The sequence below is a fragment of the Talpa europaea genome (genome assembly GCF_964194135.1).
Source record: "Talpa europaea genome assembly, chromosome: 2".
In the NCBI taxonomy this organism is placed as follows: Eukaryota; Metazoa; Chordata; class Mammalia; order Eulipotyphla; family Talpidae; genus Talpa; species Talpa europaea.
In genome coordinates this window covers 116694121-116706309 of record NC_140068.1, presented here as the reverse complement: position 1 = coordinate 116706309, position 12189 = coordinate 116694121, and the positions used below count along the sequence as shown (strand labels likewise).

General features: G+C 47.1%; 2 pseudogenes across 2 annotated transcripts in view; one reads left to right on the top strand and one right to left on the bottom strand.

Annotated features, from left to right (window-relative positions):
* The window catches only part of LOC311167651 (class I histocompatibility antigen, Gogo-C*0101/C*0102 alpha chain-like), an 88565-nt pseudogene extending 86023 nt beyond the window's left edge, over window positions 1–2542 (bottom strand). Inside the window, exons 1-4 of the transcript in view lie at window positions 2425–2542; window positions 1939–2214; window positions 1088–1363; window positions 837–968 (exon numbers count right to left, since the gene is read on the bottom strand). The product of the transcript in view is annotated as a class I histocompatibility antigen, Gogo-C*0101/C*0102 alpha chain-like (transcript). The remainder of the gene's footprint in view (window positions 1–836; window positions 969–1087; window positions 1364–1938; window positions 2215–2424) is intronic.
* LOC311188281 (HLA class I histocompatibility antigen, alpha chain G-like) overlaps window positions 1–12189 on the top strand; it is a 678711-nt pseudogene that overhangs the window by 402316 nt on the left and 264206 nt on the right. The gene's annotated exons all lie outside the window — the stretch shown is intronic.

The following is a 12189-nucleotide window of genomic DNA, read 5'->3' as shown; positions in this document are numbered from 1 at the left end:
CCAGGTGCTGTCCAGGGTGTGAACAACAGAAGCCTCATTACATTCAGTTTTTAATTTTTTTTTTATTTATATAAGAGCTGGGGTACAGGCCCGAGTCGTGGGAGAGTGAGAAGGTTCACCAGAGACCTGATTCACCAGATCTGGTGAATCAGGATTCACCAGAGTGGGGAGCAGAATAGACAGACGGACTCAAAGCTGAGGGGAGCAGCAGGCGAGAGAGGAGATGTCTGCCCCGCCATGTGGGAGTCTTCCTGGCTGTCCGGGAATCGAACCTGCACTGCGGAGGCTGGGGACAGCTTCATAGCACTGCGTTCAACCCACTGTGCCACCGTGGAGGGCCCTCATCACATTCATTTTAAAAGATGCTTTAGGGGCTGAGAGACACATCAGAGCCCTGGGCACTGTTGTTGCCTGGTTGAGAACAAAACAGAACCTGGTAAGAGATGACACCACAGGAGGGACTGATGAGGGTGACTCCCCCATGGAGTCCATTTACACTGTCTCCAGGGGCTCAGGGTCAAACCACTGATCTACACTTACCTAGAGCCTGAGTGTAGCTTCCTCCTTGTCTCCCTGTGGGTAGAAAAATCATGTGAGACCAGAGAGCAGTCAGGTCAGAAGCCGAAAGGAATCTTCTAATCCTGCACCACAGGGAAGTTTCCAGAACTGGGACTAAAGACCCAGGTCAGTACTGGTGAAAAAGAAGAAAGGAGGTGAGGGGGGACTGGAGCAAATGCTCTCTGGGCAACACATGTGTGTGGATGGCACTTCCCAAAAAACAGGTAGGGCAAGTTCTGCCTGGGACATGGAAGCCCCCAGTGGACAAGATCCCCCACTCCCTTCCCTACCTGAGAGTTTCTTCCTCCACATCACAGCTGCAGCCACCACAGCTCCAGGGAGCACAACTCCAAGAAGAACCAGGCCAGCAATGATGCCCGCGGTGGGGATGGAGGACTGAGGAGGGGGCACTGGAAGGGAAGGAAGATCATACCCTGAGCCCCAGACCTTATCCTGACCCTCTGAAGGGCTCCAGAAGGGCTCCTGATGGCCCTGAGAACAGCCTCAGTGCCCACATCCTCCTCCTTACCCCATCTCAGGACTTGGGGCTCCAGCAGCCCCACATGCTGCATGTGGCACGTGTATCGCTGCTCCTCCCCAGAAAGCACCACCATAGCCGCCCACTTCTGGAAGGTTCCATCTCCCCCAGGCCTGGTGTCCACCAGCTCCATCTCCTGGGTCAGGTCCTCCCCATCTCGCTGCCAGGTCAGGGTGATGTCCGCAGGGTAGAAGCCCAGGGCCCAGCACCTCAGGGTGACCTCATGCTCAGAGGTGGGGTGGTGGGTCATGCGTGTCTTTGGGGGATCTGAGGTGGTAAATCAGAAAACTCACTTTATGTTTCCTCCATGGACACTGAAGAATCCTCATGAGACCATCCTCACAATGGACAAGACAACTGGTGTGGCAGGAAAAAGCATAAAATGTAAAAAACAGGTTAATCTGGGGAATCTGTGAGATTCTCCTATTCCTTAGAAAGTCCTAGAATGAGGATGAAAACCCAGGGTAGGATGAAGCAGAGGGAGGGGAACACCGACTTTTTATTCCTGACCTGGGTGGAAGGTGAATGACACAGAAAAGCAGGAATCACATAACTGAAAATGTTCTCAGACCAGAAATAAGACTGAGAGAGAAACTCGTGGTTCTCAAACAGGCCCCTGGTCAAAAGGACCCGGTGACGTGTGAGGTCAGGGACTGTCTGTCTTTCTCAGGAGAGACGGGATCCCTTCACTGTCCTTCAGGAGAAGCCGGAGTCTCTGGGAGTCTCTCTCGTGCAGAACATGAAACCCAGGGCAGTCCCCCTCTCGGGACTAGAGAGAGGACTCATTTCCCCGCAGTGACTCCAGGCAGGGGGGGACCGGGAGGCCTCCAGGCCCCTCTTACCCGAGCGCTGCAGAGTCTCCTTCCCGTACTCCAGGAATCTGCGCAGCCACTCCACGCACCTGACCCCCACATAGTTCCTGAATCTCTCTGCCACACCCCGGGCCTCCCACTCTCGCCAGGTGATCTGAGTGGCCGTGTCCGCTGCGGTCCAGGAGCGCAGGTCCTCGTTCAGGGCGATGTAATGGGCACCGTCGTAGGCGAACTGGCTGTATCCGCGGAGGAGGAGCCCGTCGGGCCCCACATCGCAGCCAGACATCCTCTGGAAGGTGTGAGAGCCTGTCCCCGCCCGAGTCACCCTGAGATCACCCTGCCTGCACCCACCCTGAATAAACTAAACCGAATGAAACCGGGTGAAAGTCCCGCCTACTGTTCCCAGGGACCCGGGCAGGTTGTGGAGAAGCTTGGAGGGGGAGACCCTAAGTGAAGCCCCAACCCCCGTCCGTGGGGATGGGGGTGCTGACCTGGCCCGGACCCGCACCAGCTCACCGGTCTCACTCTGGTTGTAGAGGCCGCGCGGGGTGTCCACTTGCACTCGGAACCTCAGTGTGTTGTCCCTTTGGTGCTGCGTCTCCTCGTCCTGCTCCTCCTGCCCGACCTGCTCCATCCAGGGCGCCCGTGTCTCCACACTCTGGCCCGGGGAGTCGCTGTCAAACCGCCCGAACTGCGTGTCGTCCACGTACCCCACGGCGATGAAGCGGGCCTGACCGGGACCAGGCCAGGATATCACGGTGTAGAAAAGCCTCATGGAGTGGGAGCCTGGGGGCGGGAGGGGAGACCCGGGCTATTCTTCTCCCCTTCTGGGACTCGAGTCCCAGGGGGCGCCCACGAGACAGAAAGCGGGTGAAAGATGAGTGAGACCAAAAAGCGGCTGCAGGACGAAAATGGCCGGGACTCGGGGGGCCAGAGGAGGCTGGGGTCTCGGGGGGACGGAAAGGGGCCAGGACGGGGCGGGGCCGAGGTGGGGGGACAACTAGGGCGGCGGTGAGGTCGCGCCTTTCCCACGCCCGCCCACGCCCTCGCTCCCGCCTCTGGGAGCGCCCTGTCCCCTCCCCACCCGCACTCACCCGCCCGGGTCTCCCTTGGGGCCGCGGCCACCGGCCACCGAAAGCAGGAGCAGGAGGGCTGCGCCCCCCAGGACGCGCCTCCACCCGGGCTGGGGAGACGGAGTCCTGGCGGGCGGGCGAGGGCTTTGGAATGGGAGCCGCGGGGCTGCTGATTGGCTGCTCCGGAGACCTCCAGGCAATGGGGAGTGAGCCCTGGGGTGAGTCACCAGTATCCAGGAAGGAGGACCCGACAAGAGCTGTGAGAAGTGAAACTGGGGAGGTGAGGAAGCCCCGACAGTCACCTTCCAGCCCCAGACAGCGCCCTGGGGACTGAGACTTTGAGAGCCACACCCCGACACCCTCCTCTCCTGCACCGTCTCCCGAGTCACACCGTCTCCCGAGTCCAGGCCCAGGAACTGGGTCAGCGATTCTCAAACCTTTTTCTTTCAGGATGTCTCTACAGTCTCACAAATTATTACGGATCCCATGTATAATTTTTATGTGGGCTATACCGTTAAACATTTACTTTACTAGAATAAAGGCGCTTTAAGATGGAATTACTTCTTTACTTTAGAATATTAATAACCAATGTATGCTAACAAAGCATTTTTAAGAAAATAACTAAGTTTTACCTTAGCAAATGCCAAAATAGTGAAAGGCAAATGGTGTCTAAGTGATGTTATAAAAATAGTTTTGACCTCCTGGATCCCGGAAAAGGTTCTCGGTGACCTCAAGGGTTCCACAGACCGACTCTGGAAACGCTTTTCTCAGTGAACCAGGGAGAGTCTCCCAAGTGTCCTCTGCCAGCATCCATCTCTTTGGTTTGGATTTCCTATTTCCAAAGTTTTTCTTAGAGTTTTGCCCCTGTACTCCCTGGAAGAGAACTCATTTCAGAGATGATGAGAGAGAGTCTTCAGTCTGAGAAGGGATTTGGAGAGACAGGTGCTTCCCTTTGGAACTGGGACAGTTTATGAGTCCGAGGCACCAGACCCACTGATAATCTTCTTTGATTTTGTTTTTCACCTGCTTAGTATGTATTTCCATCCAGGGACCTCACCTCCTCTTTAAGAGAGATAATATTGGCCCCTTGACTTTACATGTGTTTAATGCATCTGACTTGATGCTCCCAAAGCATGAAGAGCTGTGCTGTCAAACAGAATGTTCTGGAAGAAAAAAATGTTCTATATATGTACTGACCAATATGGTGCCTCTAACTATTGAACACTTGAAATGTGGCTCATGAGCTGAGATGTTGCATATTTAACTATGTATCATTTAAAATTAAGCCATATGTGGCTAGTAACTACCATATTGACAGTACATATCTAGAATGTTCTTAACTTTCAGTATCTGCCCCCCAATACTTTGTTGTATAATGAAATATAATGTATAATAAAATTATCTTCTTGTGGAAATCATGAATTTTTCTACATGGGGTTTAAGTATATCCTTAAAATATGGCATGTCCAAATAGTTTAATTAACATGTATTTTAACAACAGAGAGAGAGAGGTGCAATCCCAAATCTGAATACAAACTCTGTCAAATCCCTGAATGACCACTAAACTGTGCTGAGGTGTGGGACACTCAAGAGAAACTGCTGGAAAACCAGAAAGAACTTAGAGGGTGTTCTACCCTTGAGTGACAGACTCATCCTGGTGCAATCTGTGATTCTGCACGTATGACTCATGACTTCCCCGATCCACACAAGCTCAGAGAACCAGAAGAAAAATCTTACTGACTTGAGGAATCAAACATCAGATTTCGTGGCAGCCTTTGGGTATTTGAGTACACCAGGACTAAGATAACCAACAAGTGAGTGAATGCCAACATCTGGGTAGACACTGTCCAAAACCTTGGTTGACCATTGAATCGCATGGAGACAAAAAACCTGGGTTGACCATTGAATCACATGGAGACAAGTCAAACCCTTCAAGACCTAGGATGAAAATGCAGTAAGTAGAGACTGAAGCAACAGAGCAGGAGCCCAGCTGTGCACACTGCAGGGGCAGATTTCGCCTGGTTCAGGCAAATGTCCAACTTCAATGGGCAAGAAAAGGAATCCCCAGAAAAATAAGAGTCCAGATGTGTTAAATCTTGTATCTTTCACGTATTTAGATTTAAGCCTGTTTTCTTCATGGTGCTTGTTTGAATAAAGCCTGACTATTCTCTACAAGGTATCGGCATAATTTTCTTTCTTTGACAAAAGGATATAAATATTTAGTGGCCAGATGATAGACAGTAGAAGTTTTTTCAAATCTTCACAGGTTTTTTTTATATACTCAAGAGGTCAAGACCAATTCCCCTCCTGTGAGTCCCCGGACTTGCTGGCTCCCTGCTCATGGAGGAGGCTGGGGTACCTTTGCTACTTCACAGTGAGGCTCAAAAGGCTCCACGATCTCCTGCTTGATCTCTCCTGCTCCTCTCTGGGGAAGACATTTGCTGTGCTGCGTGGGCACTCAGATAAGGAGATGCTCACATGGTGAGGAACTGAAGCTTTTTCTAGCAGCCACATGGATGAGTCTTTATGAAGATCCTTCCATGTCCATCAAGCCTTTTCTTCGGCCTGACATCGTGATTGCAGCCTCGTGAGACCCCGAGCTGGAACCACCACTGGGGTACAGGCCAGAGGTGTGGAGGGTGAGAGGATTCACCAGAGACAGAGTGGGGAACAGAACAGGGAGACTGACTGAAATACACTGCTGAGGGCAGCAGTGGGCAAGACAGGAGAGGTCTGCTGTGCCATGTGGGTAGTTTCCTGGCCGGGGATCAAACTTGTGCTGCAGAGGCTGTGGAGAGCTTCATAGGTTGTATCTTAAACCCTTGCACAACCAGGGAGGCCCATAAATAAATAAAATCTTAAACAACAAAAGAAGTCTTGGAAAAAGAAGTTATGAGTGTGGAAGACCTGGGCTTGGGTCCTAGGTCTGTGTCATGCTAAATATGGGAATGTTTCCACTCTTACCTGTAAAATGGGACTAATAGAGTCTTGGTTGTCTGCCTCACACAGGTGATAAGAGGATTATGCTTAAACTTACAGTAATGTAGAAGTGAACTATATATTGCTTACAAGAAATGAAGTTTCAATATAAAGACACATTGAAAATAAATTTATGGAAAAAAGATAATCTATGATGATAGACATCATAAGGAGATTGGAGTGGTTCTATTAAAATCAGCCATAAAAGATTTCAAAATAGAATTCATTGGCAGATATAGAGAACTCCCTCATGGTGATAAAATCTAACAGAGTGAGAAACTTCAGAGTACAGATAGAAAGGAGACACGGTTGCCTGGCTGGGGTATGGAGAGAGGATCAAATATAAAGGTGCAGCTATTGCCAAGAGCTAAGACATGGAAACAACCTAAATGCCCAAAACCAGATGTCTGCATCAAGAAGATGTGCTATATATACACAAGGGAATACTACTCGGCAATCAAAAAAAGATAAAGTTGCCAGTTGCAGTAACATAGATGGAGCTGGAAGGGATTATGCTCAGTGAAAAATAAGTCAGAAGGAAAAGGAAAAATACTGGATGGTTTTACTTAGAGGAGGAACATAGGAAACCATACAAGGGATGGGTGAAAAAAGACAAAACTAGCAGCAAACGATACATTGGAGACATTCATCTGGGGAGGGAAGAGCAGCAGAGTCTGTGGTGATGTTCCCAGGTGTCCTGGTGGAGGCACTTTCATGGGGACAACACCTGAGAGGAGAAATCAAACATTGTATAAAATTGAAGAACAATGTAAAAATACATAAATAAATTTCAAAAAATATATAAAGGAGCAGGAGACATTTTGGGATGAGGGGGCTGTGCAGTCTGTGTTCTATGGTAGTTCCAGGATTATATTTATTTAGAATATTCATTTATCTGTCTATTTATTCTATTATTTATATTTACCTAACTGTCCATCTAAAATTGGTAAATTTTATTTCATGTAAAGATCTTAAGAAATAAAAGCAGGGAGAAAGAAGACAAAGTAAATACACTAGAGTTAATTAAAAACAGAGAATTCATTGCTAGGAGTTCTGTCCCAAGGAATGTTAACGGATTTCTTCCAGGCCTCGGGAATGACAGTAGATAATAACTCACACATTACAGCAGTAACTAGCAACAGAGACATGCAGAGTTCTTTTTTTGAGGCTTGTCTTAACATACTGAATAGATATGATTGCTTACATTTTTTGTTTTAAACTTTTATTTGGCTTGTGTTTATTTTGGTTTAACATATATATTACATAAATAACATCACGGTGGTTAAATAGAACTATATTGCTGTAAATTTCCTATATGTTATGGGATGTAGTTCCATTAAGTAGATATTGAAAAATGAAAGATAAAGTATTTACAACAATAAAAAGTACTGAAATAAATATATTTAAAGCACATGAAGAATTAATTTCACAGAAAAATATTTCCTTAAATCAAAGAAAGGTAGAAAATGATGAAATGGAATGAAAAAGTTGTGAGACAATGAAAAAATAAACATCAAAACGACAGACAAATCTAACCATATCAAATACCGGATGGTCTCACTCATAGCAGGAATTTAGAAAACCTAAATAAGGGACCAGGAAAAAGACTACTTATAATAAAGTAAAAATCAAAACCAACAAGCAACTATAAACCAGAGACACACTGTGGGGCGGGGGCGTGAGGAGAGGCGGGATTAGGGTCAAAAAAAGGGGGGCGGGAATTGTACGGGGAATATAACCAAGATGAAAATGCATACATTGTGCAAAAATGAAAATGAAAAATGATGTAAAAAATAAATAAAATAAAATAATAATAAAAATAAAGAAATTAGGCACTGCCGGCGCCATGAGATGTGGCCCCCTGAGCGCCCAGCTTAGTGGCCTTAGAGGCTTGCTTGGGTCAGGCAGAGTCCAGACCCCGCCAGGAGGGCGCGCGCGATGCGGCTGGGCTCAGGGACCTTCGCCGCTGGCCTCGTAGTGATCGTGGTGCTGGGGTCGCGCTGTTCCTTTGGGGTTTCTCCACGGCCCCAAGTTTGTTCTGCTCCTAGAACTGAGCACCTAACAGAGCCCCCAGTGCCCGAACCCGCAGCCAGTGCAGCTTCCGACTGAACCAAGCTCCCACCACCCGTCCTCAGTAAAGTTGTTATTATACAAAAAAAATAAAAAAATAAAAAAAATAACTAAATCCCAATGAAAAGCCTGTGATTCTCTGGCACATATTAAAAAAAAACTAGAAACAACAAATGTTGGCGAATATGTGGAGATAAAGGAACTCTCCTGCACTGCTGGTGGGAGTGCAAACTGGTCCAGCCACTATGGAGAGTTGTGTGGAGAGTTCTGGACCTACTAAAGATAGAGCTTCCATATGATCCAGCAATTCCACTCCTAGGTATTTACCCAAAGGACACAGAAACATTAATTCCAAAGGGCACCTGCACCCCTATGTTTATAGCAGCACCATTTACAATAGCTAAGCTTTGGCAACAACCCAAATGTCCAAAATAGATGACTGGATCAAGAAGATGTGGTACATATACACCATGGAATATTACTCAGCATTCAAAAAAGATAAACTCATGTCATTTGCAGCAACTTGGATGGAGCTGGAAGGGATCATGCTCAGCAAAATAAGCCAGAAAGAAAAAGAAAAATACCAGATGGTCTCACTCATAGCAGGAATCTAGAAAACCTAAATAAGGGACCAGGAAAAATACTAATTGCAATAAAGTAAAAATCAAAATCAGGGCCTCCCCGGTGGCGCAGTGGTTGAGCGCTGGGTTGCCAAGCTGCTCGCAGCCTCTGCAGTGCCAATTGGATCCCCGGCTGCTCCCCAGCCACCACACAAGGATCCCACATGGCAGCGCAGACCTCTCCTGCCGCCCGCTGCTCCCCTCAGCAGTGTACTTCGGTCCTTCTGCCTGTTCTGCTCCCTGCTCTGGCTCCGGTTAATTCTCTCACCCTCCCGCTCTTCTGACTGTACCCAGTGCTTGTATAAATAAATAAATAAATCTTTAACAACAACAACAACAAAAAAAATCAAAATCAACAAGCAACTATAGACCAGAGACACACTACAGTGGGGGGCAGGGGGAGGAGAAGGGGGATTAGGGTCAGAATAAGGGGGATGGGAATTGTATGGGGAATACTACCAAAAAGAAAATGCATACATTATACAAAAATGAAAAATGATGTAAGAATTATATAAGATGTTTTAAAAAGCCTGTGATTATCAGATTGGACAATATCAAGGAGATTTGTATTCTATGTGTGTTAGAAAGACTTTCTATACAAATATAGAACCAAAACAAATATAGGTTAAAATTGAAAGGGTGAAAGGATATGCCAAGGAAATAGAAAGCAGAACCACAAACCTTTATTGTCATTGCAGGAGGCGGCAGGAGCAAGGCCTGAGGGACCCAGACAGCAGGTCCCTGCCTCTCTGTCCAGGAGGGAGGGGGAGAGCAGAATGTGGGGGCCACAGTGGATCTGGGGAAGGACTCTGGGTGCTGGGGGAAGGGGGTGGTATGGTCACTACCTCTGAAGAGATGGGAGCCTGTTCCCTACATGAATTGTAAATCAATGTTACTGCAATTTGAAAAACAGCCCTCAGCAAAGGGACAGGGAGTGGAAGAGAAAAATATCTACTTTGGTAATTTCGATGGGAAATTATTGCCCTAAATCACACACAGTACTGTAAATCAGTGTTACTTCAATTAAAAAAAAATTAAAATAAGCCTCAGGAAAGGAACGGGGAGCTGAAGGGAAAAGCATCTGCTTTGCGGTCTCCAGGGTGTGGTCATCGAGGGGCTGCAGAGAGAGGCTGTGGGGAGAGAAGATGGCGCCTCAGACACGGGGCAGCCTCAGAGCCGCCTCTCCTCTCCCCCACTCCCCCCACCCCGGCCTGGTGCCAGGGCTGCTCACAGGGCATCTCACCCCCTCCTCCAGTGATGCTCAGCCCCAGCTCACCCTCTCAGCCTGAGTCACACACACACCCAGCCTCTCCCCTGGCTGCCAGACTAGGACAGCGCCGCAGCGCCCCCGTGTGGCCACAGGGCTGAGGACAAGGGGAGAGAACCCTGTGATCTCCCAGGTTCTCCTAGAGCTCCCACAAGGACAGGGCTGTGCACAGGGTGGGGAGCAGCATACAGCTTCTGGTTCTCAGTCTGACCTTTTCCTAATACACGCTGATGTGATGAATGTCTCCTGTCTTACCCGCTGCTCCCCTCAGCAGTGTATTTCATCAGTCACCTGTTCTGTTCCCCGCTCTGTCTCTGGTGAGTCCTCTCACCCTCCCGCACATCTGGCCTGCGCCCTGGTTCTTGTATGCATGAATAAATAAATCTTTAAAAAAATAGGGTCTAGAAGTACAGGTCATGACCTGAGCTGTAGTGTCATCACTGATCCATACAAGGTGTTTAGCCTTAATAAGATCCTTAACGGATCACTGGAGGAGGGGGGAGGTTAAGGCAATACACTAAAAACGCTTTCTTAAGGGACACATTGGAGAGTGTTATCTGATTCTTAATAAAGGCCCAGCTAAACCTGGATTCCAGTGTCTAGGATGCAAGGGCCGAGCTCCAGGTTGTGTTTGTGTCCTGTGATGAGTCCCTGTCTCATTCACCCGCAGGTGCTCTCCAGTCTATTACCCTCTTTTCTCTCTGTTTTATGGCTTATTGCTCTCCAACATTTTCTACTTGTTCCACCAGTTCACTCGTGTATTGTCCATGTTTTCACTGTCATTTGAGATCCTTGAAGGTAGCATAATTCTTCTCCCATGAACACATTTCCTCAAATGTAGTGCATGGCTAGAAATATTTGCTGAAGTAATGAAGAAATGTACTGGCCTCTCTCTCATTACCTCTCCATTCACATTCTATTCCACCATCAGTTCCCCCCTGTATCTTTTGAGTCTTCTATCTCTGTCCCTTGCCCAGACCTCATCACTTCCCTTAGGCTCTTGACCCAGACTAACAACTTCTCCTAGATGATCCTGTAGGGGAGGGTTTTAGACCCTTCCTTCCATCTGGAGAACATTAGGTTGAAACAATCCAACCTCAAAAGAAATCACTGAAAATAGTCAACCTTTCACAGGCTAACACTGCTAAATATACAGCTCATGCATTATTATGCCCATAGTTGCTCCTTCTCGTCAAAAATGGACTTCTGACCAGGGAATGAGGATGAGGTAGGAGGAGAAAACTCCTTCCTGCCACATTATCCAACAAGCATTACTGGTGATATGTTGGAACGCACCAGTGTTGGAAGCCAGAGGAGGAAGGTAAATCTCAGTGGAGGCATTACCATGTCTAAGCGAAGAATTTATCCCTGATGAAGGGTTGATCAAAACTGGAATTAGACTAAATATGTATTTAGCCTCATTACATCCAAACACCTTACTAAGAGATTTCTCTTCCATTATCTCTTGTAATCCTCCAAAGAGTCCTTTCCTTTACTACCATTGGTCACTGGTCTTATCATCAGAGCTAGATTACTAAGACCATGGGAACAGGAACCAGGTCTTTTGTTCTTTTAATTCTTTTCACTTGATATTTTGTCCAAACATCACAGCACAAAACACAATACTGGGAGGAACAGCTAGTCAGCGATTTTCCTCCCCTCTGAAAATACACTCCTCCTTTAGCTTTTCTATCTTAAACAGTTCTATGCATAGCCTACTTCTTGCCCTTAACTTTGGGGTCTTCCTTCCCTCTGTGAGAAATGCCTCTTCCATCGTTCTTTGCAGACATCACCTATTTGAAAACAATATAACTTGGTGGCTGGGTGGCGGACTTGTAAGAACAAGATCCACAAAATAGCCATGTGACATTGGGCACATTAACACTTTGTGTCTGTTTCCCTACAGTGAAATGGTACTAAAAATAAATAATTCTAGAATTGTTGTAAGAGTTCTTGTAAAGAGCTGAAATAGAAAGAGTTGATTATCATAGAGTTAAAACCTAATTAAAGACAAAGCACAACATCTCAAACGTAAAGTCAAACTGCAGAGAATATTTGGGAGAGAAGAAAATAAGTTCTCACCAAATGATAGCTGGTAGGGTATTTGGATTGTAGGCAAAAGAAATTGCATTTGACTGGTTTAAACCCCCAAGCCCACACCAAATGTTATTTACTAGCGTTCTAACTGGCTCAGAGGTAACCAGTCAACATTCGGAAGGATGGCCATACAGGGATCTCAAGTGTTGAAATCCCCCTGGGGGATGCACTGGGA